Genomic DNA, 26,735 nt, shown 5'->3' on the forward strand with positions numbered 1-26,735 from the left:
TTAAGGAAATCCCGCATCGTGAGAAATTATCTTGTTCTTCCTAAAAAAAACGTTGTAACTCGAAAAGCTTTGGTGTTGCGTGCATGTCTAAGCGTGTAGCCTCAAAAGAGAATGCACAGGAGAGTTTTCTCTCGAAAGAATATGCAAGAATACGACGTTATAAGGAAAACAGTGTTGCAGAGTAAAGGCAAATACGTACGTATTGGAAACACTTAAACTTTACGAGATGAAATAACGCATCTTAAAACATTAGCTTGTATCTCCTAAACAACACGTTGTAACTCGAAAAGATTTGGTGTGGCGTGTACGTCTAAACGTGTAGCCTCAAAAGAGAACCCTCAGGAGTATTTTCTTTTGTCAATATTTGTCAGAAACCACGTTTTAAGGAAATACCGCATCGTGCGTTATTATCTTGTTTTTCCTAAACAACACAATGTAACTCGAAAAGCTGTGGTGTTGCATTTTTGTCTAAGCGTGTAGCCTCAAAAGAGAACGCACAGGAGAGTTTTCTCTCGAAAGAATATGTAAGAATACCACGTTATAAGGAAATACAGAGTTGCAGAGTAAAGACAAAAACGTATGTATTGGAAAAACTTAATCTTTACGAGAAGAAATAACGCATCGTAAAAAAAATTTGCTTGTATCTTCTAAACAGCACGGTGTAACTCAAAAAGATTTGGTGTGGTGTGTACGTCTAAAGGTGTAGCCTCAAAAGAGAACCCACAGAAGAATTTTCTTTCGTCAAAATTTGTCAGAACACCACGTTTTAAGGAAATCCCGCATCGTGGGAAATTATCTTGTTCTTCCCAAACAACACGTTGTAACTCGAAAAGCTTTGCTGTTGCGTGTATGTCTAAGCGTGTAGCCTCAAAAGAGAACGCACAGGAGAGTTTTCTCTCGAATGAATATGAAAGAATACCACGTTATAAGGAAATACAGTGTTGCAGAGTAAAGACAAACACGTATGTATTGGAAACACTTTAAGAGAAGAAATAACGCATCGTAAAAATTAGCTTGTATCTCCTAAACAACACGTTGTAACTTGAAAAGATTTGGTGTGGCATGTACGTCTAAACGTGTAGCCTCAAAAGAGAACCCACAGGACAATTTTCTTTCGTCAAAATTTTTCAGAAAACCACGTTTTAATGAAATACCGCATCGTGAGAAATTATCTTGTTCTTCCTAAAAAACACGTTTTAACTCGAAAAGCTGTGGTGTTGGGTGTATGTCTAAGCGTGTAGCCCCAAAAGAGAATGCACAGGTGAGTTTTCTCTCGAAAGAATAAGTGAGAATACCATGTTATAAGGAAATACAGTGTGGCAGAGTAAAGACAAATACGTACGTACTTGAAACACTTTATGAGAGAAATAACGCATCTTGCAAAATTAGCTTGTATGTCCTAAACAACATGTTGTAACTCGAAAAGATTTGGTGTGGCATTTACGTCTAAACATGTATCCTCAAAAGAGAACCCACAGGAGAGGGTTCTTTCGTCAAAATTTGTCAGAAAACCACGTTTTAAGGAAATCCCGCATCGTGCGAAATTATCTTGTTTTTCCTAAACAACACGTTGTAACTCGAAAAGCTTTGGTGTTGCGTGTATGTCTAAGCATGTAGCCTCAAAAGAGAATGCACAGGATAGTTTTCTCTCGAAAGAATATGTAAGAATACCACGTTATAAGGAAATACAGTGTTGCAGAGTAAAGACAAATACATACTGATTGTAAACACTTAAGCTTTATGAGAAGAAAAAACACATCGTAAAAAATTAGCTTGTATCTCCTAAACAACACGTTATAACTCTAAAGTATTTGGTGTGGCGTGTACGTCTAAACGTGTGCCTTAAAAGAGAACCCACAGGAGAATTTTCGTTCGTCAAAATTTGTCAGAAAACCACGTTGTAATGAAATCCAGCATCGTGCGAAATTATCTTGTTCTTCCTAAATAACACTTTGTAACTCGAAAAGCTATGGTCCTGCGTGTAACGCTAAGCGTGTAGCCTCAAAAGAGAATGCACAGGAGAGTTTTCTCTCAAAAGAATATGTAAGAATACCACGTTATAAGGAAATACAGTGTTGCAGATTAAAGACAAATACGTACATATTTGAAACACTGTAAGAGAAGAAATAACGCATCGTACAAAATTAGCTTGTATCTCCTAAACAACACGTTGTAACTCGAAAAGATTTGGTGTGACATGTATGTCTAAACGTGTAGCCTCAAAAGGGAACCGACAGGAGAATTTTCTTTCATCAAAATTTGTCAGAAACCATGTTTTAAGGAAATCTCGCATCGTGCGAAATTATCTTGTTTTTCCTAAACAACACATTGTAACTCGAAAAGCTTTGGTGTTGCGTGTATGAATAAGTGTGTAGCCTCAAAAGAGAACGCACAGGATAGTTTTCTCTCGAAAGAATATGTAAGAATACCACGTAATAAGGAAATACAGTGTTGCAGGATAAAGACAAATATGTATGTATTGGAAACACTTTAGCAGAAGAAATAACACACCATACAATATTAGCTTGTATCTCCTAAACAACAGGTTGTAACTCGAAAGGATTTGGTGTGGCGTGTACGGCTAAACGTGTAGCCTCAAAAGAGAACCCACAGGAGAATTGTCTTTTGTCAAAATATGTGAGAAAACCACGTTTCAAGGAAATCCCTCATCGTGCAAAATTATCTTAATTTTCCTAAACAACAAGTTGTAACTCGAAAAGCTTTGGTGTTGCGTGTATGTCTAAGCATGTAGCCTCAAAAGAGAAGGCACAGGAGAGTTTTCTCTCGAAAGAATATGTAAGAATACCACGTTATAAGGAAATACAGTGTTGCAGAGTAAAGACAAATACGTACATATTGGAAACACATTACGAGAAGAAATAACGCATCTTACAAAATTAGCTTGTATCTCCTAAACAACACGTTTTAACTGGAAAAGATTTGGTGTGGCTTGTACGTCTAAACGTGTAGCCTCAAAAGAGAACCCACAGGAGAATTTTCTTTCGTTAAAATTTTTCAGAAAGCCACGTTTTAAGGAAATCCCGCATCGTGCGAAATCATCTTCTTTTTCCTAAAAAAACATGTTGTAACTCGAAAAGCTTTAGTGTTGCGTGTATGTCTAAGCGTGGAGCCTCAAAAGAGAAGGCACAGGAGAGTTTTCTCTCGAAAGAATATGTAAGAATACCATGTTATAAGGAAATACAATTTTTCAGAATAAAGACAAATAAGTACATATTGGAAACACTTCACAAGAAGAATTAACGCATCATACAAAATTAGCTTGTATCTCCTAAACAACACGTTGTAAGTCAAAAGGATTTGGTGTGACGTGTACGTCTAAATGTATAGCCTCAAAAGAGAACCCACAGGTGAATTTTCTTTCATCAAAACTTGTCAGAAACCACGTTTTAAGGAAAACTAGCATCGTGCGAAATTATCTTGTTTTTTCTAAACAACAAGTTGTAACTCGAAAAGCTATGGAGTTGCGTGTATGTCTAAGCATGTAGCCTCAAAAGAGAATGCACAGGAGAGTTTTCTCTCGAAAGAATATGTAAGAATACCACGTTATAAGGAAATACAGTGTTGCAGAGTAAAGACAAACACGTATGTATTCGAAACACTTTACGTAAAGAATTAACGCATAGTACAAAATTAGCTTGTATCTCCTAAACAACATGTTGTAACTCGAAAAGATTTGGTGTGGCATGTACGTCTAAACGTGTAGCCTTAAAAGAGAACCCACAGGAGAATTTTCTTTCGTTAAAATTTTTCAGAAAACCACGTATTAAGGAAATCCCGCATTGTGCAAAATCATCTTCTTTTTCCAAAACAACATGTTGTAACTCGAAAAGCTTTGATGTTGCGTGTATGTCTAAGCGTGGAGCCTCAAAAGAGAAGGCACAGGAGAGTTTTCTCTCGAAAGAAAATGTAAGAATACCACGTTATAAAGAAATACAATTTTGCAGAGTAAAGGCAAATAAGTACATATTGGAACCACTTTACAAGAAAAAATAACGCATCGTACAAAATTAGCTTGTATATCCTAAACAACACGTGGTAACTCGAAAAGATTTGATGTGACGTGTACGTCTAAACGTGTAGCCTCAAAAGATAACCCACAGGAGAATTTTCTTTTGTCAAAATTTGTCAGAAAACCACGTTTTAAGGAAATCCCGCATCGTGCGAAATTATCTTTTTATTCATAAACAACAAGTTGTAACTTGAAAAGCTTTGGTGTTGCGTGTATGTCTCCGCGTGTAGCCTCAAAAGGGAACGCACAGGATAGTTTTCTCTCGAAAGAATATATAAGAATACCACGTTATAAGGAAATACAGTGTTTCAGAGTAAAGACAAATACTTACGTATTGGAAACACCTTACGAGAAGAATTAACGCATCGTACAAAATTAGCTTGTATCTCCTAAAAAACACGTTGTAACTCGAAAACATTTGGTGTGGCGTGTACGACTAAATGTGTAGCCTCAAAAGAGAACCCACAGGAGAATTTTCTTTCCTCAAAATTTTTCAGAAAACCACGTCTTAAGGAAATCCCGCATCGTGCGAAATCATCTTCTTTTTCCTAAACAACATGTTGTAACTCGAAAAGCTTTAGTGTTGCGTGTATGTGTAATCGTGGAGCCTCAAAAGAGAAGGCACAGGAGAGTTTTCTCTTGAAAGAATATGTAAGAATACCACGTTATTAGGAAATACAATTTTGCAGAGTAAATACAAATAAGTATATATTGGGAACACTTTACGAGAAGAAATAACGCATCGAACAAAATTAGCTTATATCTCCTAAACAACACGTGGTAACTCGAAAAGATTTGGTTTGACGTGTATATCTAAAGGTGTAGCCTCAAAGAAGAACAAAAAGGAGAATTTTCTTTCGTCAAAAATTTGTCAGAAAACCACGTTTTAAGCAAATACCGCATCTTGCGAAATTATCTTGTTTTTCCTAAACAACACGTGGTAACTCGAAAAGCTTTGGTGTTGCGTGTTTGTCTAAGCGTGTAGCCTCAAAAGAGAATGCACAGGAGAGTTTTCTCTCGATAGAACAAGTAAGAATTCAACGTTATAAGGAAATACAGTGTTGCAGAGTAAAGACAAATACGTACATATTGGAAACACTTTACGAGAAGAAATTAAGCATCATACAATATTAGCTTGTATCTCCTAAACAACAAGTGGAAACTCGAAAATATTTGGTTTGGCGTGTACGTGTAAAAGTTTAGCCTCAAAAGAGAACCCACTGGAGAATTTTCTTTCGTCAAAATTTGTCAGAAAACCACGTTTTAAAGAAATCCCGCATCCTGCGAAATTATCTTGTTTTTCCTAAACAACACGTTGTAACTCGAAAAGCTTTGGTGTTGCGTGTATGTCTCAGTGTGGAGCCTCAAAAGAGACCGCACAGGAGAGTTTTCACTCGAAAGAATATGTAAGAGTACCAGTTTATAAGGAAATACAGTGTTGCAGAATAAAGACAAATACGTACGTATTGGAAACACTTTACGAGAAGAAATAACGCATCATACAAAATTAGCTGTATCTCCTAAAAAACACGTTGTAACTCGAAAAGATTTGGTGTGGCGTGTACGTCTAAACGTGTAGCCTCAAAAAGAGAACCCACAGGAGAATTTTCTTTGGTCAAATTTGTCAGAAAACCACGTATTAAGGAAATCCTGCATCATGCGAAATTATCTTGTTTTTCCTAAACAACACGTTGTAACTCGAAAAGCTTTGGTGTTGCGTGTATGTCTCAGCGTGTAGCCTCAAAAGAGAACACACAGGAGAGTTTTCTCTCAAAAGAATATGTAAGAATACCACGTTATAAGGAAATACAGTGTTGCAGAGTAAAGACAAATACGTACATATTGGAAACCCTTAAACTTTACGAGATGAAATAAAGCATCGTACAAAATGAGCTCGTATCTCCTAAACAACAAGTTGTAACTTGAAAAGATTTGGTGTGGCGTGTACGTCTAAATGTGTAGCCTCAAAAGAGAACAGATAGCAGAATTACTTTCGTCAAATTTTTCAGAAAACCACGTTTTAAGGAAATCCCGCATCGTGCGAAATTATCTTGTTTTTCTTAAACAACACGTTGTAATTCGAAAAGCTTTTGTGTTGCGTGTATGTCTCAGCGTGTAGCCTCAAAAGAGAACACACATGAGAGTTTTCTCTCGAAAGAATATGTAAGAATACCACGTTATAAGGAAATACAATTTTTCAGAATAAAGACAAATGAGTACACATTGGAAACACTTTACGAGAAGAAATAATACATCATACAAAATTAGCTTGTATCTCCAAAACAACACGTTGTAACTCAAAAGGATTTGGTGTGTCGTATACGTCTAAACGTATAGCCTCAAAAGAGAACCCACAGGAGAATTTTCTTAAGTCAAAATTTGTCAGAAAACCACGTTTTAAGGAAATCCCGCATCCTGCGAAATTATCTTGTTTTTCCTAAACAACACGTTTTAACTCGAAAAGCTTTGGTGTTGCGTGTATGTCTAAACATGTAGCCTCAAAAGAGAATGCACAGGAGAGTTTTCTGTCGAAAGAATATGTAAGAATACCACGTTATAAGGAAATACAGTGTTGCAGAGAAAAGACAAATACGTACGTATTGGAAACCCTTAAACTTTATGGGATGAAATAAAGCATCGTACAAAATGAGCTCGTATCTCCTAAACACCATGTTGTAACTCGAAAAGATTTGGTGTGGCATGTATGTCTAAACGTGTAGCCTCAAAAGGGAACCCACAGGAGAATTTTCTTTCATCAAAATTTGTCAGAAACCATGTTTTAAGGAAATATCGTATCGTGCGAAATTATCTTGTTTTTCCTAAACAACACGTTGTAACTCGAAAAGCTTTGGTGTTGCGTGTATGTCTAAGCGTGTAGCCTCAAAAGAGAACACACAGGAGAGTTTTCTCTCGAAAGAATACGTTAGAATACCACTTTAAAGGAAGTACAGTGTTGCTGAGTAAAGACAAAAACATACATATTGGAAACCCTTAAACTTTACGAGATGAAATAAAGCATCGTACAAAATTAGCTTGTGACTCATAAACAACACGTTGTTACTCGAGAGGATTTAGTGTGACCTGTACGTCTAAACGAGTAGCCTCAAAAGAGAACCCACAGGACAATTTTCTTTCGTCAAAATTTGTCAGAAAACCACGTTTTAAGGAAATCCTGCATCGTGAGAAATTATCTTGTTCTTCCTAAACAACACGTTTTAACTCGAAAAGCTTAGGTGTTGCGTGTATATCTAAGCGTATAGCCTCAAAGGAGAATGCACAGGAGAGTTTTCTCTCGAAAGAATATGTAAGAATACCACGTTATACAGAAATACAGGGTTGCAAAGAAAAGACAAATACATATGTATTGGAAACACTTTATGAGAGAAATAACGCATCAGAAAAAATAGTTTGTATGTCCTAAACAACACGTTGTAACTTGAAAACATTTGGTGTTCCGTGTATGTCTAAACGTGTAGCCTCAAAAGAGAACCCCCAGTAGAATTTTCTTTCGTCAAAATTTTTCAGAAAACCATGTTTTAAGGACATCCTGCATCGTGCGAAATTATCTTGTTTTACATAAACAACATATTGTAACTCGAAAAGCTTTGGTGTTGCATGTATGTCTAAGCGTGTAGCCTCAAAAGAAAACGCACAGGAGAGGTTTCTCTCGAAAGAATATGTAAGAATACCACGTTATAAGGAAATACAGTGCTGCAGAGTAAAGACAAATATGTAAGTAAGGGAAACACTTTACAAGAAGAAATAATGCATGGTAAAAAATTAGCTTGTATCTCCTAAACAACACGATATAACTCAAAAAGATTTGGTGTGGCGTGTATGTCTAAACGTTTAGCCTCAAAGGAGAACCCACAGGAGAATTTTCTTTCGTCAAAATTTGTCAGAAAACCACGTTTTAAGGAAATCCCGCATCGTGCTAAATTATCTTGTTTTTCCTAAACAACACGTTGTAACTCGAAAAGCTTTGGTGTTGTGTGTATGTCTAAGCGTGTAGCCTCAAAAGAGAACGCACAGGAGAGTTTTCTCTCGAAAGAATATGTAAGGATACCACATTATAAGGAAATACAGTGTTGCAGAGTAAAGACTAATACATACGTATTAGAAACACTTTATGAGAGAAATAACGCATCTTGCAAAATTAGCTTGTATGTCCTAAACAACACGTTGGAACTCAAAAAGATTTGGTGTGGCATGTACGTCTAAACGTGTAGCCTCAAAAGAGTACCCACAGGAGAGTTTTATTTCTTCAAAATTTGTCAGAAATCCATGTTTTAAGGAAATCCCGCATCGTGCGAAAGTATGTTGTTTTTCCTAAATAACCCGTTGTAACTCGAAAAGCTTTGGTGTTGCGTGTATATCTAAGCACGTAGCCTCAAAGGAGAATGCACAGGAGAGTTTTCTCTCGAAAGAATATGCAAGAATACCACGTTATAAGGAAATACAGTGTTGCAGAGTAAAGGCAAATATGTACGTAACAGAAACACTTAAACTTTATGAGAAGAAATAACGCTTCGTAAAAAAATTATCTTGTATCTCCTAAACAACACGTTGTAATTCAAAAAGATTTGGTGTGGTGTGTACGTCTAAATGTGTAGCCTCAAAAGAGAACCCACAGGAGTATTTTCTTTCGTCAAAATTTGTCAGAAAACCACGTTTTAAGGAAATCCCGCATCGTGTTAAATTATCTTGTTTTTCCTAAACAACACATTGTAACTCGAAAAGCTTTGGTGTTGCGTGTATGTCAAAGCATGTAGCCTCAAAAGAGAACGCACAGGAGAGTTTTCTCTCGAAAGAATATGTAAGAATACCACGTTATAAGGAAATACAGTGTTGCAGAGTAAAGACAAATAGGTACTTATTGGAAACACTTAAACTTTACGAGAAGAAATAAGGCATCGTACAAAATTAGTATGTATCTCCTAAACATCACGTTATAACTCGAAAAGATTTGGTGTGGTGTGTACGTCTAAAGGTGTAGCCTCAAAAGAGAACCCACAGGAGAATTTTCGTTCGTCAAAATTTGTCAGAAAACCACGTTTTAAGGAAATCCTGCATCGTGCGAAATTATCTTGTTTTTCCTAAACAACACGTTGTAATTCGAAAACCTTTGGTGTTGCGTGTATGTCTAAGCGTGTAGCCCCAAAAGAGAATGCAAAGGAGAGTTTTTTTCTCGAAAGAATATATAAGAATACCACGTTATTAGGAAATACAGTGTTGCCGAGAAAAGACAAATATTTACGTATTAGAAAAACTTTATGAGAAGAAATAACGCATCGTACGAAATTAGCTTGTATCTCCTAAACAACACGTTGTAACTTAAAAAGATTTGGTGTGGCATGTACGTCTAAACGTGTAGCCTCAAAAGAGAAACCATAGGAGAATTTTCTTTGGTCAAAATTTGTCAGAAAACCACTTATGAAGGAAATACCGCATCATGCGAAATTATCTTGTTTTTCCTAAACAAAACGTTTTAACTCGAAAAGCTCTCCTGTGCATTCTCTTTGGAGGATACACGCTTAGACATACAAGCAACAGCAAAGCTTTTCGAGATACATCGTGTTGATTAGGAAAAAGAAGATAATTTCGCACGATGCGGGATTTCCTTAAAACGTGGTTTTCTGACAAATTTTGACGTAAGAAAATTCTCCTGTGGGTTCTCTTTTGAGGCTACACGTGTAGACATACACGCCACACCAAATCTTTTGGAGTTACCACGTGTTGTTTCGGAGATACAAGCTAATTTTGTACCATGCTTTATTTCTTCTCATAATGTGTTTCCAATACGTACATATTTGTCTTTACTCTGCAGCAATATATTTCCTTATAACGTGGTATTCTTACATATTCTTTCGAGAGAAAACTCTCCTGTGCATTCTCTTTTGTGGCTACATGCTTAGACATACAGGCAACACCAAAGCTTTTCTAGTTACAACGTGTTGCTTAGGAAAAACAAGATAATTTCGCATGATGCGGGATTTCCTTAAAACGTGGTTTTCTGACAAATTTTGACGAAAGAAAACTCTCCTGTGGGTTCTCTTTTGAGGCTACATGTTTAGACATACACGCCACACCAAATCCTTTTGAGTTATAACGTGTTGTTTAGGATATACAAACTAATTTTGTACTATGTGTTATTTCTTCTCGTAAACTTTAAGTGTTTCCAATAAGTATGTATTTGTCTTTACGCTGCAACACTGTATTTCCTTATAACTTGGTATTCATACATATTCTTTCGGGAGAAAACTCTCCTGTGCGTTCTCTTTTGAGGCTACACGCTTAGACATACACCCAACACCAAAGCTTTTCGAGTTACACCATGTTGTTTAGGAAAAACAAGATAATTTCTCGTGATGCGGGATTTCCTTAAAACGTGGTTTTCTGACGAATTTTGACGAAAGAAAACTCTCCTGTGGGTTCTCTTTTGAGGATACACGTTTAGACGTATACGCCACACCAAATCTTTTCGAGTTACAACGTATTGTTTAGGAGATACAAGCTAATTTTGCATGATGCGTTATTTCTTCAACTAAAGTGTTTCCAATAAGTACATTTTTGTCTATACTCTGCAACACTGTATTTCCTTATAACGTGGTATTCTTACATATTCTTTTGAGAGAAAACTATCCTGTGCATTCTCGTTGGAGGCTGCACGCTTAGACATACACGCAACACCAAAGCTTTTCGAGTTACAATGTGTTGATTAGGAAAAACAAGATAATTTCGCACGATGCGGGATTTCCTTAAAACGTTGTTTTCTGACAAATTTTGATGTAAGAAAATTCTCCTGTGGGTTCTCTTTTGAGGCTACACGTTTAGACGTACACGCCACACCAAATCTTTTTGAATTACCGCGTGTTGATTCGGAGATACAAGCTAATTTTTTACCATGCGTTATTTCTTCTCATAATGTGTTTCCAATACGTACGTATTTGTCTTTACTCTGCAGCAATATATTTCCTTATAACGTGGTATTCTTTCATATTCTTTCGAGAGAAAACTCTCCTGTGCATTCTCTTTTGAGGCTACACGCTTAGACATACATGCAACACCAAAGCTTTTCTAGTTAAAACGTGTTGTTTAGGAAAAACAAGATAATTTCGCACGATGCGGGATTTCCTTAAAACGTGGTTTTCTGACAAATTTTGACGAAAGAAAACTCTCCTGTGGGTTCTCTTTTGAGGCTACACGTTTAGACGTACGCGCCACACCAAATCTTTTCGAGTTACAACGTGTTGTTTAGGACATACAAGCTAATTTTGCAAGATGCGTTATTTCTCTCATAAAGTGCTTCCAATACGTACGTATTTGTCTTTACTCTGCCACACTGTATTTCTTTATAACGTGGTATTCTTACATATTCTTTCGAGAGAAAACTCTCCTGTGCGTTCTCTTTTGGGGCTACACGCTTAGACATACACCCAACACCAAAGCTAATCAAGTTAAAACGTGTTGTTTAGGAAGAACAAGATAATTTCTCACCATGCGGGATTTCCTTAAAACGTGGTTTACTGAAAAATTTTGACAAAAGAAAATTGTCCTGTGGGTTCTCTTTTGAGGCTACACGTTTAGATGTACACGCCACACCAAATCTTTTCGAGTTACAACGTGTTGTTTAGGAGATACAAGCTAATTTTGTACGATGCTTTATTTCATCTCTTAAAGTTTATGGGTTTCCAATACATACATATTTGTCTTTACTCTGCAACAGTGTATTTCCTTATAACGTGGTATTCTTACATACTCTTTCGAGAGAAAACTCTCCTGTGCGTTCTCTTTTGAGGCTACACGCTTAGACATACACGCAACACCAAAGCTTTTCGCGTTACAACGTGTTGTTTAGGAAAAACAAGATAATTTCGCACGATGAGGGATTTCCTTAATACGTGGTTTTCTGACAAATTTTGACGAAAGAAAACTCTCCTGTGGGTTCTCTTTTGAGGCTACATGTTTAGACGTACATGCCACACCAAATCTTTTCGAGTTACAACGTGTTGTTTAGGACATACAAGCTAATTTTTCAAGATGCGTTATTTCTCTCATAAAGTGCTTCCAATACATACGTATTTGTCTTTACTCTGCCACACTGTATTTCCTTATAACGTGGTATTCTTACATATTCTTTCAAGAGAAAACTCTCCTGTGCGTTCTCTTTTGGGGCTACACGCTTAGACATACACCCAACACCAAAGCTTTTCGATTTAAAACGTGTTGTTTAGGAAGAACAAGATAATTTCTCACGATGCGGGATTTCCTTAAAACGTGGTTTTCTGAAAAATTTTGACGAAAGAAAATTGTCCTGTGGGTTTTCTTTTGAGGCTACACGTTTAGAAGTACACGCCACACCAAATCTTTTCGAGTTACAACGTGTTGTTAGGAGATACAAGCTAATTTTTTTACGATGCTTTATTTCATCTCTTAAAGTTTATGGGTTTCCAATACATACATATTTGTCTTTACTCTGCAACACTGTATTTCCTTATAACATGGTATTCTTAGATATTCTTTCGAGAGAAAACTATCCTGTGCATTCTCTTTGGAGGCTACATGCTTTGACAAACACGCAACACCAAAGCTTTTCGAGTTACAACGTGTTGATTAGGAAAAACAAGATAATTTCGCACGATGCGGGAATTCCTTAAGACGTGGTTTTCTGACAAATTTTGACGTAAGAAAATTCTCCTGTGGGTTCTCTTTTGAGGCTACACGTTTAGACGTACACGCCACACCAAATCTTTTTGCGTTAGCACGAGTTGTTTCGGAGATAGAAGCTAATTTTGTACCATGCGTTATTTCTTCTCATAATGTGTTTCCAATACGTACGTATTTGTCTTTACTCAGCAGCAATATATTTCCTTATAACGTAGTATTCTTACATATTCTTTCGAGAGAAAACTCTCCTGTGCATTCTCTATTGAGGATATACGCTTAGACATAGACGCAACACCAAAGCTTTTCTAGTCACAACGTGTTGCTTAGGAAAAACAAGATAATTTCGCACGATGCGGGATTTCCTTAAAACGTGGTTTTCTGACAAATTTTGACGAAAGAAAACTCTCCTGTGGGTTCTCTTTTGAGGCTACACATTTAGACGTACACACCACACCAAATCTTTTCGAGTTACAACGTGTTGTTTAGGACATACAAGCTAATTTTGCAAGATGCATTATTTCTCTCATAAAGTGCTTCCAATAAGTACGTATTTGTCTTTATTCTGCAACACTGTATTTCCTTATAACGTGGTATTCTTACATATTCTTTCGAGAGAAAACTCTCCTGTGCGTTCTCTTTTGGGGCTACGTCCTTAGACATACACCCAACACCAAAGCATTTCGAGTTAAAACGTGTTGATTAGGAAGAACAAAATAATTTCTCACGATGCGGGATTTCCTTAAAACGTGGTTTTCTGAAAATTTTGACGAAAGAAAATTGTCCTGTGGGTTCTCTTTCGAGGCTACATGTTTAGATGTACACACCACACCAAATCCTTTCAAGTTATAACGTGTTGTTTAGGATATACAAGCTAATTTTGTACTATGTGTTATTTCTTCTCATAAAGTTTAAGTGTTTCCAATAAGTATGTATTTGTCTTTACTCGGCAACACTGTATTTCCTTATAACGTGGTATTGCTACATATTCTTTCGGGAGAAAACTCTCCTGTGCGTTCTCTTTTGAGGCTACATGCTTAGACATACACGCAACACCAAAGCTTTTCGAGTTACAACATGTTGTTTAGGAAAAACAAGATAATTTCGCACGATGCGGGATTTCCTTAAAACGTGGTTTTCTGACAAATTTTGACAAAAGAAAACTCTCCTGGGGGTTCTCTTTTGAGGCTACACATTTAGACTTACACGCCACACCAAATCCTTTCGAGTTACAACGTGTTGTTTAGGATATACAAGCTAATTTTGTACTATGTGTTATTTCTTCTCGTAAAGTTTAAGTGTTTCCAGTAAGTATGTATTTGTCTTTACTCTGCAACACTGTATTTCCTTATAACGTGGTATTCCTACATATTCTTTCGGGAGAAAACTCTCCTGTGTGTTCTCTTTTGAGGCTACACGCTTAGACATACACGCAACACCAAATCTTTTCGAGTTACAACATGTTATTTAGGAAAAACAAGATAATTTCGCACGAGGCGGTATTTCCTTAAAACGTGGTTTTCTGACAAATTTTGACGAAAGAAAACTCTCCTGTCGGTTCTCTTTTGAGGCTACATGTTTAGACCTACACGCCACACCAAATCTTTTCGAGTAACAACGTGTTGTTTAGGAGATACAAGCTAATTTTGCAAGATGCGTTATTTCTTCTCCTAAAGTGTTTCCAATACGTACATATTTGTCCATACTCTGCAACACTATATTTCCTTATAACGTGGTATTCTTACACATTCTTTCGAGAGAAAACTATCCTGTGCGTTCTCTTTGGAGGCTACATGCTTAGACATACACGCAACAGCAAAGCTTTTCGAGTTACAACGTGTTGATTAGGAAAAACAAGATAATTTGGCACGATGCGGGATTTCCTTAAAACGTGATTTTCTGAAAATTTTGACGACAGAAAATTCTCCTTTGGGCACTCTTTTGAGACTACACGTTAAGATGTACACGCCACACCAATTCTTTTCGAGTTACAACGTGTAGTTTTGGAGATACAGGCTAATTTTGTACTATGCGTTATTTCTTCTCGTAGAGTTTCCAATATGTACGTATATGTCTTTACTCTGCAAAACTGTATTTCCTTATGAAGTGGTATTCTTACATATTATTTCGAGAGAAAACTCTCCTGTGCCTTCTCTTTTGAGGCTACACACTTAGACATACACGCAACACGAAAGCTTTTCGAGTTACAACGTGTTGTTTAGGAAAAACAAGATAATTTCGCACGATGCGGGATTTCCTTAAAACGTGATTTTCTGAAAAATTTTGACGAAAGAAAATTCTCCTTTTGGTTCTCTTTAGATGCTACATGTTAAGACGTACACGCCACAACAATTCTTTTCGAGTTACAACGTGTAGTTTTGGAGATACAAGCTAATTTTGTACGATGCCTTATTTCTTCTCGTAAAGTGTTTCCAATACGTACGTATTTGACTTTACTCTGCAAAATGGCATTTCCTTATAACGTGGTATTCTACAATATTATTTCGAGAGAAAACTCTCCTGTGCCTTCTGTTTTGAGGCTACACACTTAGACATACACGCAACACGAAAGCTTTTCGAGTTACAACGTGTTGTTTAGGAAAAACAAGATAATATCGCATGATGCGAGATTTCCTTAAAACGTGATTTTCTGAAAAATTTTGACGAAAGAAAATTCTCCTTTGGGCTCTTTTTTGAGACTACACGTTAAGACGTACACGCCACACCAATTCTTTTCAAGTTACAACGTGTAGTTTTGGAGATACAAGCTAATTTTGTACTATGCTTTATTTCTTCTAGTAAAGAGTTTCCAATACGTACGTATATGTCTTTACTCTGCAAAACTGTATTTCCTTATGAAGTGGTATTCTTATATATTCTTTCGAGAGAAAACTCTCCTGGGCCTTCTCTTTTGAGGCTACACACTTAGATATACACGCAACATGAAAGCTTTTCGACTTACAACGTGTTGTTTAGGAAAAACAAGATAATTTCGCACGATGCGGGATTTCCTTAAAACGTGATTTTCTGAAAAATTTTGACGAAAGAAAAGTCTGCTTTTGGTTCTCTTTAGATGCTACATGTTAAGACGTACACGCCACAACAATTCTTTTCGAGTTACAACGTGTAGTTTTGGAGATACAATCTAATTTTGTACGATGCGTTATTTCTTCTCATGAAGAGTTTCCAATACGTACGTATATGTCTTTACTCTGCAAAACTGTATTTCCTTATGAAGAGGTATTCTTACATATTCTTTCAAGAGAAAACTCTCCTGTGCCTTCTCTTTTGAGGCTACACACTTAGACGTACATGCAACATGAAAGCTTTTCGACTTACAACGTGTTGTTTAGGAAAAACAAGATAATTTCGCACGATGCGGGATTTCCTTAAAACGTGATTTTCTGAAAAATTTTGACGAAAGAAAATTCTCCTTTTGGTTCTCTTTAGATGCTACATGTTAAGACGTACACGCCACAACAATTCTTTTCGAGTTACAACGTGTAGTTTTGGAGATACAAGCTAATTTTGTACGATGCGTTATTTCTTCTCGTGAAGAATTTCCAATACTTACGTATATGTCTTTACTCTGCAAAATTGTACTTCCTTATAACGTGGTATTCTACAATATTCTTTCGACAGAAAACTCTCCTGTGCCTTCTCTTTTGAGGCTACACACTTAGACATACCCGCAACACGAAAGCTTTTCGAGTTACAACGTGTTGTTTAGGAAAAACAAGATAATTTCGTACTATGCGGGATTTCCTTAAAACGTGATTTTCTGAAAAATTTTGACGAAAGAAATTTCTCCTCTGGGCTCTCTTTTGAGACTACACGTTAAGACGTACACGCCACACCAATTCTTTTCGAGTTACAACGTGTAGATTTGGAGATACAAGCTAATTTTGTACTATGCGTTATTTCTTCTCGTAAAGAGTTTCCAATGCGTACGTATATCTCTTTACTCTGCAAAACTGTATTTCCTAATGAAGTGGTAGTCTGACATATTCTTTCGAGAGAAAACTCTCCTTTGCCTTCTTTTTTGAGGCTACATACTTAGACATACACGCAACATGAAAGCTTTTCGACTTACAACGTGTTGTTTAGGAAAAACAAGATAATTTTGCACGATGCGGGATTTCCTTAAAACGTGATTTTCTGAAAAATTTTGACGAAAGAAAATTCTCCTTTTGGTTCTCTTTAGATGCTACATGTTAAGACGTACACGCCACAACAATTCTTTTCGAGTTACAACGTGTAGTTTTGGAGATACAAGCTAATTTTGTACAATGAGTTATTTTTTCTCGTAATGTGTTTTCAATACGTACATATTTGTCTTTACTCTGCAAAATTGTATTTCCTTATAACGTAGTATTCTACAATATTCTTTCGACAGAAAACTCTCCTGTGCCGTCTGTTTTGAGGCTACACACTTAGACATTCACGCAACACGAAAGCTTTTTGAGTTACAATGTGTTGTTTAGGAAAAACAAGATAATTTCGCACGATGAGGGATTTCCTTAAAACGTGATTTTCTGAAAAATTTTGACGAAAGAAAATTCTCCTTTGGGCTCTCTTTTGAGACTACACGTTAAGACGTACACGCCACACCAATTCTTTTCGAGTTACAACGTGTAGTTTTGGAGATACAAGCTAATTTTGTACTATGCGTTATTGCTTCTCTTAAAGAGTTTCCAATGCGTACGTATATGTCTTTACTCTGCAAAACTGTATTTCCTTATGAAGTGGTATTCTTACATATTCTTTCGAGAGAAAACTCTCCTGTGCCTTCTCTTTTGAGGCTACAAACTTAGACATACACGCAACACGAAAGCTTTTCGACTTACAACGTGTTGTTTAGGAAAAACAAGATAATTTCGCACGATGCGGGATTTCCTTACATCGTGATTTTCTGAAAAATTTTGACGAAAGAAAATTCTCCTTTTGGTTCTCTTTAGATGCTACATGTTCAGACGAACATGCCACAACAATTCTTTTCGAGTTACAACGTGTAGTTTTGGAGAAACAAGCTAATTTTGTACGATGCGTTGTTTCTTCTCCTAAAGTGTTTTCAATATGTACGTATTTGTCTTTACTCTGCAAAATTGTACTTCCTTATAACGGGGTATTCTACAATATTCTTTCGAGAGAAAACTCTCCTGTGCCTTCTCTTTTGAGGCTACACACTTAGACATACACGCAACATGAAAGCTTTTCGACTTACAACGTGTTGTTTAGGAAAAACAAGATAATTTTGCACGATGCGGGATTTCCTTAAAACGTGATTTTCTGAAAAATTTTGACGAAAGAAAATTCTCCTTTGGTTCTCTTTAGATGCTACATGTTAAGACGTACACGCCACAACAATTCTTTTCGAGTTACAACGTGTAGTTTTAGAGATACAAGCTAATTTTGTACGATGAGTTATTTTTTCTCGTAATGTGTTTTCAATACGTACGTATTTGTCTTTACTCTGCAAAATTGTATTTCCTTATAACGTGGTATTCTACAATATTCTTTCGACAGAAAACTCTCCTGTGCCTTCTGTTTTGAGGCTACACACTTAGACATTCACGCAGCACGAAAGCTTTTCGAGTTACAACGTGTTGTTTAGGAAAAACAAGATAATTTCGCACGATGCGGGATTTCCTTAAAACGTGATTTTCTGAAAAAATTTGACGAAAGAAAATTCTCCGTTTGGTTCTCTTTAGATGCTACATGTTAAGACGTACACGCCACAACAATTCTTTTCGAGATACAACGTGTAGTTTTGGAGATACAAGCTAATTTTGTACTATGCATTATTTCTTCTCGTAAAGAGTTTCCAATGCGTACGTATATGTCTTTACTCTGCAAAACTGTATTTCCTTATGAAGTGGTATTCTTACATATCCTTTCGAGAGAAAACTGTCCTGTGCCTTCTCTTTTGAGGCTACACACTTAGACATACACGCAACATGAAAGCTTTTCGACTTACAACGTGTTGTTTAGGAAAAACAAGATAATTTCGCACGATGCGGGATTTCCTTAAATCGAGATTTTCTGAAAAATTTTGACGAAAGAAAATTCTCCATTTGGTTCTCTTTAGATGCTACATGTTAAGACGTACACGCCACAACAATTCTTTTCGAGTTACAACGTGTAGTTTTGGAGATACAAGCTAATTTTGTACGATGCGTTGTTTCTTCTCGTAAAGTGTTTTCAATACGTACGTATTTGTCTTTACTCTGCAAAATTGTACTTCCTTATAACGGGGTATTCTACAATATTCTTTCGAGAGAAAACTCTCCTGTGCCTTCTCTTTTGAGGCTACAAACTTAGACATACACGCAACATGAAAGCTTTTCGACTTACAACGTGTTGTTTAGGAAAAACAAGATAATTTCGCACGATGCGGGATTTCCTTACATCGTGATTTTCTGAAAAATTTTGACGAAAGAAAATCTCCTTTTGGTTCTCTTTAGATGCTACATGTTCAAACGAACATGCCACAACAATTCTTTTCGAGTTACAACGTGTAGTTTTGGAGATACAAGCTAATTTTGTACGATGCGTTGTTTCTTCTCCTAAAGTGTTTTCAATATGTACGTATTTGTCTTTACTCTGCAAAATTGTACTTCCTTATAACGGGGTATTCTACAATATTCTTTCGAGAGAAAACTCTCCTGTGCCTTCTCTTTTGAGGCTACACACTTAGACATACACGCAACATGAAAGCTTTTCGACTTAAAACGTGTTGTTTAGGAAAAACAAGATAATTTTGCACGATGCGGGATTTCCTTAAAACGTGATTTTCTGAAAAATTTTGACGAAAGAAAATTCTCCTTTGGTTCTCTTTAGATGCTACATGTTAAGACGTACACGCCACAACAATTCTTTTCGAGTTACAACGTGTAGTTTTAGAGATACAAGCTAATTTTGTACGATGAGTTATTTTTTCTCGTAATGTGTTTTCAATACGTACGTATTTGTCTTTACTCTGCAAAATTGTATTTCCTTATAACGTGGTATTCTACAATATTCTTTCGACAGAAAACTCTCCTGTGCCTTCTGTTTTGAGGCTACACACTTAGACATTCACGCAGCACGAAAGCTTTTCGAGTTACAACGTGTTGTTTAGGAAAAACAAGATAATTTCGCACGATGCGGGATTTCCTTAAAACGTGATTTTCTGAAAAATTTTGACGAAAGAAAATTCTCCTTTTGGTTCTCTTTAGATGCTACATGTTAAGACGTACACGCCACAACAATTCTTTTCGAGATACAACGTGTAGTTTTGGAGATACAAGCTAATTTTGTACTATGCGTTATTTCTTCTCGTAAAGAGTTTCCAATGCGTACGTATATGTCTTTACTCTGCAAAACTGTATTTCCTTATGAAGTGGTATTCTTACATATCCTTTCGAGAGAAAACTGTCCTGTGCCTTCTCTTTTGAGGCTACACACTTAGACATACACGCAACATGAAAGCTTTTCGACTTACAACGTGTTGTTTAGGAAAAACAAGATAATTTCGCACGATGCGGGATTTCCTTAAATCGAGATTTTCTGAAAAATTTTGACGAAAGAATATTCTCCATTTGGTTCTCTTTAGATGCTACATGTTAAGACGTACACGCCACAACAATTCTTTTCGAGTTACAACGTGTAGTTTTGGAGATACAAGCTAATTTTGTACGATGCGTTGTTTCTTCTCGTAAAGTGTTTTCAATACGTACGTATTTGTCTTTACTCTGCAAAATTGTACTTCCTTATAACGGGGTATTCTACAATATTCTTTCGAGAGAAAACTCTCCTGTGCCTTCTCTTTTGAGGCTACAAACTTAGACATACACGCAACATGAAAGCTTTTCGACTTACAACGTGTTGTTTAGGAAAAACAAGATAATTTCGCACGATGCGGGATTTCCTTACATCGTGATTTTCTGAAAAATTTTGACGAAAGAAAATTCTCCTTTTGGTTCTCTTTAGATGCTACATGTTCAGACGAACATGCCACAACAATTCTTTTCGAGTTACAACGTGTAGTTTTGGAGATACAAGCTAATTTTGTACGATGCGTTGTTTCTTCTCCTAAAGTGTTTTCAATATGTACGTATTTGTCTTTACTCTGCAAAATTGTACTTCCTTATAACGGGGTATTCTACAATATTCTTTCGAGAGAAAACTCTCCTGTGCCTTCTCTTTTGAGGCTACACACTTAGACATACACGCAACATGAAAGCTTTTCGACTTAAAACGTGTTGTTTAGGAAAAACAAGATAATTTTGCACGATGCGGGATTTCCTTAAAACGTGATTTTCTGAAAAATTTTGACGAAAGAAAATTCTCCTTTGGTTCTCTTTAGATGCTACATGTTAAGACGTACACGCCACAACAATTCTTTTCGAGTTACAACGTGTAGTTTTACAGATACAAGCTAATTTTGTACGATGAGTTATTTTTTCTCGTAATGTGTTTTCAATACGTACGTATTTGTCTTTACTCTGCAAAATTGTATTTCCTTATAACGTGGTATTCTACAATATTCTTTCGACAGAAAACTCTCCTGTGCCTTCTGTTTTGAGGCTACACACTTAGACATTCACGCAGCACTAAAGCTTTTCGAGTTACAACGTGTTGTTTAGGAAAAACAAGATAATTTCGCACGATGCGGGATTTCCTTAAAACGTGATTTTCTGAAAAATTTTGACGAAAGAAAATTCTCCTTTTGGTTCTCTTTAGATGCTACATGTTAAGACGTACACGCCACAACAATTCTTTTCGAGATACAACGTGTAGTTTTGGAGATACAACCTAATTTTGTACTATGAGTTATTTCTTCTCGTAAAGAGTTTCCAATGCGTACGTATATGTCTTTACTCTGCAAAACTGTATTTCCTTATGAAGTGGTATTCTTACATATCCTTTCGAGAGAAAACTGTCCTGTGCCTTCTCTTTTGAGGCTACACACTTAGACATACACGCAACATGAAAGCTTTTCGACTTACAACGTGTTGTTTAGGAAAAACAAGATAATTTCGCACGATGCGGGATTTCCTTAAATCGAGATTTTCTGAAAAATATTGACGAAAGAAAATTCTCCATTTGGTTCTCTTTAGATGCTACATGTTAAGACGTACACGCCACAACAATTCTTTTCGAGTTACAACGTGTAGTTTTGGAGATACAAGCTAATTTTGTACGATGCGTTGTTTCTTCTCATAAAGTGTTTTCAATACGTACGTATTTGTCTTTACTCTGCAAAATTGTACTTACTTATAACGGGGTATTCTACAATATTCTTTCGATAGAAAACTCTCCTGTGCCTTCTCTTTTGAGGCTACACACTTAGACATACACGCAACATGAAAGCTTTTCGACTTACAACGTGTTGTTTAGGAAAAACAAGATAATTTCGCACGATGCGGGATTTCCTTACATCGTGATTTTCTGAAAAATTTTGACGAAAGAAAATTCTCCTTTTGGTTCTCTTTAGATGCTACATGTTCAGACGTACGTGCCACAACAATTCTTTTCGAGTTACAACGTGTAGTTTTGGAGATACAAGCTAATTTTGTACGATGCGTTGTTTCTTCTCGTAAAGTGTTTTCAATATGTACGTATTTGTCTTTACTCTGCAAAATTGTACTTCCTTATAACGTGGTAATCTACAATATTCTTTCGATAGAAAACTCTCCTGTGCCTTCTCTTTTGAGGCTACACACTTAGACATACACGCAACATGAAAGCTTTTCGACTTACAACGTGTTTTTTAGGAAAAACAAGATAATTTCGCACGATGCGGGATTTCCTTAAAACGTGATTTTCTGAAAAATTTTGACGAAAGAAAATTCTCCTTTTGGTTCTCTTTAGATGCTACATGTTAAGACGTACACGCCACAACAATTCTTTTCGAGATACAACATGTAGTTTTGGAGATACAAGCTAATTTTGTACAATGCGTTATTTTTTCTCGTAAAGAGTTTCTGATGCGTACATATATTTCTTTACTCTGCAAAACTGTATTTCCTTATGAAGTGGTATTCTTACATATCCTTTCGAGAGAAAACTGTCCTGTGCCTTCTCTTTTGAGGCTACTCACTTAGACATACACGCAACATGAAAGCTTTTCGACTTACAACGTGTTGTTTAGGAAAAACAAGATAATTTCGCATGATGCGGGATTTCTTAAAACGTGATTTTCTGAAAAATTTTGACCAAAGAAAATTCTCCATTTGGTTCTCTTTAGATGCTACATGTTAAGACGTACACGCCACAACAATTCTTTTCGAGTTACAACGTGTAGTTTTGGAGATACAAGCTAATTTTGTACAATGCGTTATTTCTTCTCGTAAAGAGTTTCCAATAGGTACGTATATGTCTTTACTCTGCAAAACTGTATTTCCATATGAAGTGGTATTCTTACATATTCTTTCGAGAGAAAACTCTCCTGTGCCTTCTCTTTTGAGGCTACACACTTAGACATACACAACTCATGAAAGCTTTTCGACTTACAACGTGTTGTTTAGGAAAAACAAGATAATTTCGCACGATGCGGGATTTCCTTAAAACGTGATTTTCTGAAAAATTTTGACGAAAGAAAATTCTCCTTTTGGTTCTCTTTAGATGCTACATGTTCAGACGTACATGCCACAACAATTCTTTTCGAGTTACAACGTGTAGTTTTGGAGATACAAGCTAATTTTGTACGATGCGTTGTTTCTTCTCGTAAAGTGTTTTCAATACGTACGTATTTGTCTTTACTCTGCAAAATTGTACTTACTTATAACGGGGTATTCTACAATATTCTTTCGAGAGAAAACTCTCCTGTGCCTTCTCTTTTGAGGCTACACACTTAGACATACACGCAACATGAAAGCTTTTCGACTTACAACGTGTTGTTTAGGAAAAACAAGATAATTTCGCACGATGCGGGATTTCCTTACATCGTGATTTTCTGAAAAATTTTGGCGAAAGAAAATTCTCCTTTTGGTTCTCTTTAGATGCTACATGTTCAGACGTACATGCCACAACAATTCTTTTCGAGTTACAACGTGTAGTTTTGGAGATACAAGCTAATTTTGTACAATGCGTTATTTCTTCTCGTAAAGAGTTTCCAATAGGTACGTATATGTCTTTACTCTGCAAAACTGTATTTCCATATGAAGTGGTATTCTTACATATTCTTTCGAGAGAAAACTCTCCTGTGCCTTCTCTTTTGAGGCTACACACTTAGACATACACAACTCATGAAAGCTTTTCGACTTACAACGTGTTGTTTAGGAAAAACAAGATAATTTCGCACGATGCGGGATTTCCTTAAAACGTGATTTTCTGAAAAATTTTGACGAAAGAAAATTCTCCTTTTGGTTCTCTTTAGATGCTACATGTTCAGACGTACATGCCACAACAATTCTTTTCGAGTTACAACGTGTAGTTTTGGAGATACAAGCTAATTTTGTACGATGCGTTGTTTCTTCTCGTAAAGTGTTTTCAATACGTACGTATTTGTCTTTACTCTGCAAAATTGTACTTACTTATAACGGGGTATTCTACAATATTCTTTCGAGAGAAAACTCTCCTGTGCCTTCTCTTTTGAGGCTACACACTTAGACATACACGCAACATGAAAGCTTTTCGACTTACAACGTGTTGTTTAGGAAAAACAAGATAATTTCGCACGATGCGGGATTTCCTTACATCGTGATTTTCTGAAAAATTTTGGCGAAAGATAATTCTCCTTTTGGTTCTCTTTAGATGCTACATGTTCAGACGTACGTGCCACAACAATTCTTTTCGAGTTACAACGTGTAGTTTTGGAGATACAAGCTAATTTTGTACGATGCGTTGTTTCTTCTCGTAAAGTGTTTTCAATATGTACGTATTTGTCTTTACTCTGCAAAATTGTACTTCCTTATAACGTGGTAATCTACAATATTCTTTCGATAGAAAACTCTCCTGTGCCTTCTCTTTTGAGGCTACACACTTAGACATACACGCAACATGAAAGCTTTTCGACTTACAACGTGTTGTTTAGGAAAAACAAGATAATTTCGCACGATGCGGGATTTCCTTAAAACGTGATTTTCTGAAAAATTTTGACGAAAGAAAATTCTCCTTTTGGTTCTCTTTAGATGCTACATGTTAAGACGTACATGCCACAACAATTCTTTTCGAGATACAACATGTAGTTTTGGAGATACAAGCTAATTTTGTACAATGCGTTATTTTTTCTCGTAAAGAGTTTCCGATGCGTACATATATTTCTTTACTCTGCAAAACTGTATTTCCTTATGAAGTGGTATTCTTACATATCCTTTCGAGAGAAAACTGTCCTGTGCCTTCTCTTTTGAGGCTACTCACTTAGACATACACGCAACATGAAAGCTTTTCGACTTACAACGTGTTGTTTAGGAAAAACAAGATAATTTCGCACGATGCGGGATTTCTTAAAACGTGATTGTCTGAAAAATTTTGACCAAAGAAAATTCTCCATTTGGTTCTCTTTAGATGCTACATGTTAAGACGTACACGCCACAACAATTCTTTTCGAGTTACAACGTGTAGTTTTGGAGATACAAGCTAATTTTGTACAATGCGTTATTTCTTCTCGTAAAGAGTTTCCAATATGTACGTATATGTCTTTACTCTGCAAAACTGTATTTCCATATGAAGTGGTATTCTTACATATTCTTTCGAGAGAAAACTCTCCTGTGCCTTCTCTTTTGAGGCTACACACTTAGACATACACAACTCATGAAAGCTTTTCGACTTACAACGTGTTGTTTAGGAAAAACAAGATAATTTCGCACGATGCGGGATTTCCTTAAAACGTGATTTTCTGAAAAATTTTGACGAAAGAAAATTCTCCTTTTGGTTCTCTTTAGATGCTACATGTTCAGACGTACATGCCACAACAATTCTTTTCGAGTTACAACGTGTAGTTTTGGAGATACAAGCTAATTTTGTACGATGCGTTGTTTCTTCTCGTAAAGTGTTTTCAATACGTACGTATTTGTCTTTACTCTGCAAAATTGTACTTCCTTATAACGTGGTATTCTACAATATTCTTTCGATAGAAAACTCTCCTGTGCCTTCTCTTTTGAGGCTACACACTTAGACATACACGCAACATGAAAGCTTTTCGACTTACAACGTGTTGTTTAGGAAAAACAAGATAATTTCGCACGATGCGGGATTTCCTTAAAACGTGATTTTCTGAAAAATTTTGACGAAAGAAAATTCTCCTTTTGGTTCTCTTTAGATGCTACATGGTAAGACGTACACGCCACAACAATTCTTTTCGAGATACAACATGTAGTTTTGGAGATACAAGCTAATTTTGTACGATGAGTTATTTTTTCTCGTAAAGAGTTTCCAATACGTACGTATTTGTCTTTACTCTGCAAAATTGTTGGTTAGGAGATACAAGCTAATTTTTTAAAATGCGTTATTTCTTCTTGTAAAGTTTAAATGTTTCCAATATGTACGTATTTGCCTTTACTCTGCAACACTGTATTTCCTTATAACGTTGTAATCTTGCATATTCTTTCGAGAGAAAAACTCTCCTGTGCATTCTCTTTAGGGGCTACATGCTTAGACATACATGCAACACCAAAGCTTTTCGAATTACAACCTGTTGTTTAGGAAAAACAAGATAATTTCGGATGATGCGTGATTTCCTTAAAACGTGGTTTTCTGAAAAATTTTGACGAAAGAAAACTCTTCTAAAAAACACGTTGTAACTCGAAAAGGTTTGGTGTGGTGTTTACATCTAAACGTGTAGCCTCAAAAGAGAACCCACAGGAGAATTTTCTTTCGTCAAAATTTTTCAGAAAACCACGTTTTAAGGAAATCCCACATCGTGCGAAATTATCTTGTTTTTCCGAAACAACACGTTGTTACTCGAAAAGCTTTGGTATTAGGTGTATGTCTAAGAATGTAGCCTCAAAAGAGAACGCACAGGAGAGTTTTCTCTCGAAAGAATATGTAAGAATACCACGTTATATGGAAAAACAGTGTTGCAGAGTAAAGACAAATATGTACGTATTGGAAACAC

The sequence above is a fragment of the Apodemus sylvaticus genome, unplaced genomic scaffold (assembly GCF_947179515.1).
Source record: "Apodemus sylvaticus unplaced genomic scaffold, mApoSyl1.1 scaffold_131, whole genome shotgun sequence".
Lineage (NCBI taxonomy): Eukaryota > Metazoa > Chordata > Mammalia > Rodentia > Muridae > Apodemus > Apodemus sylvaticus.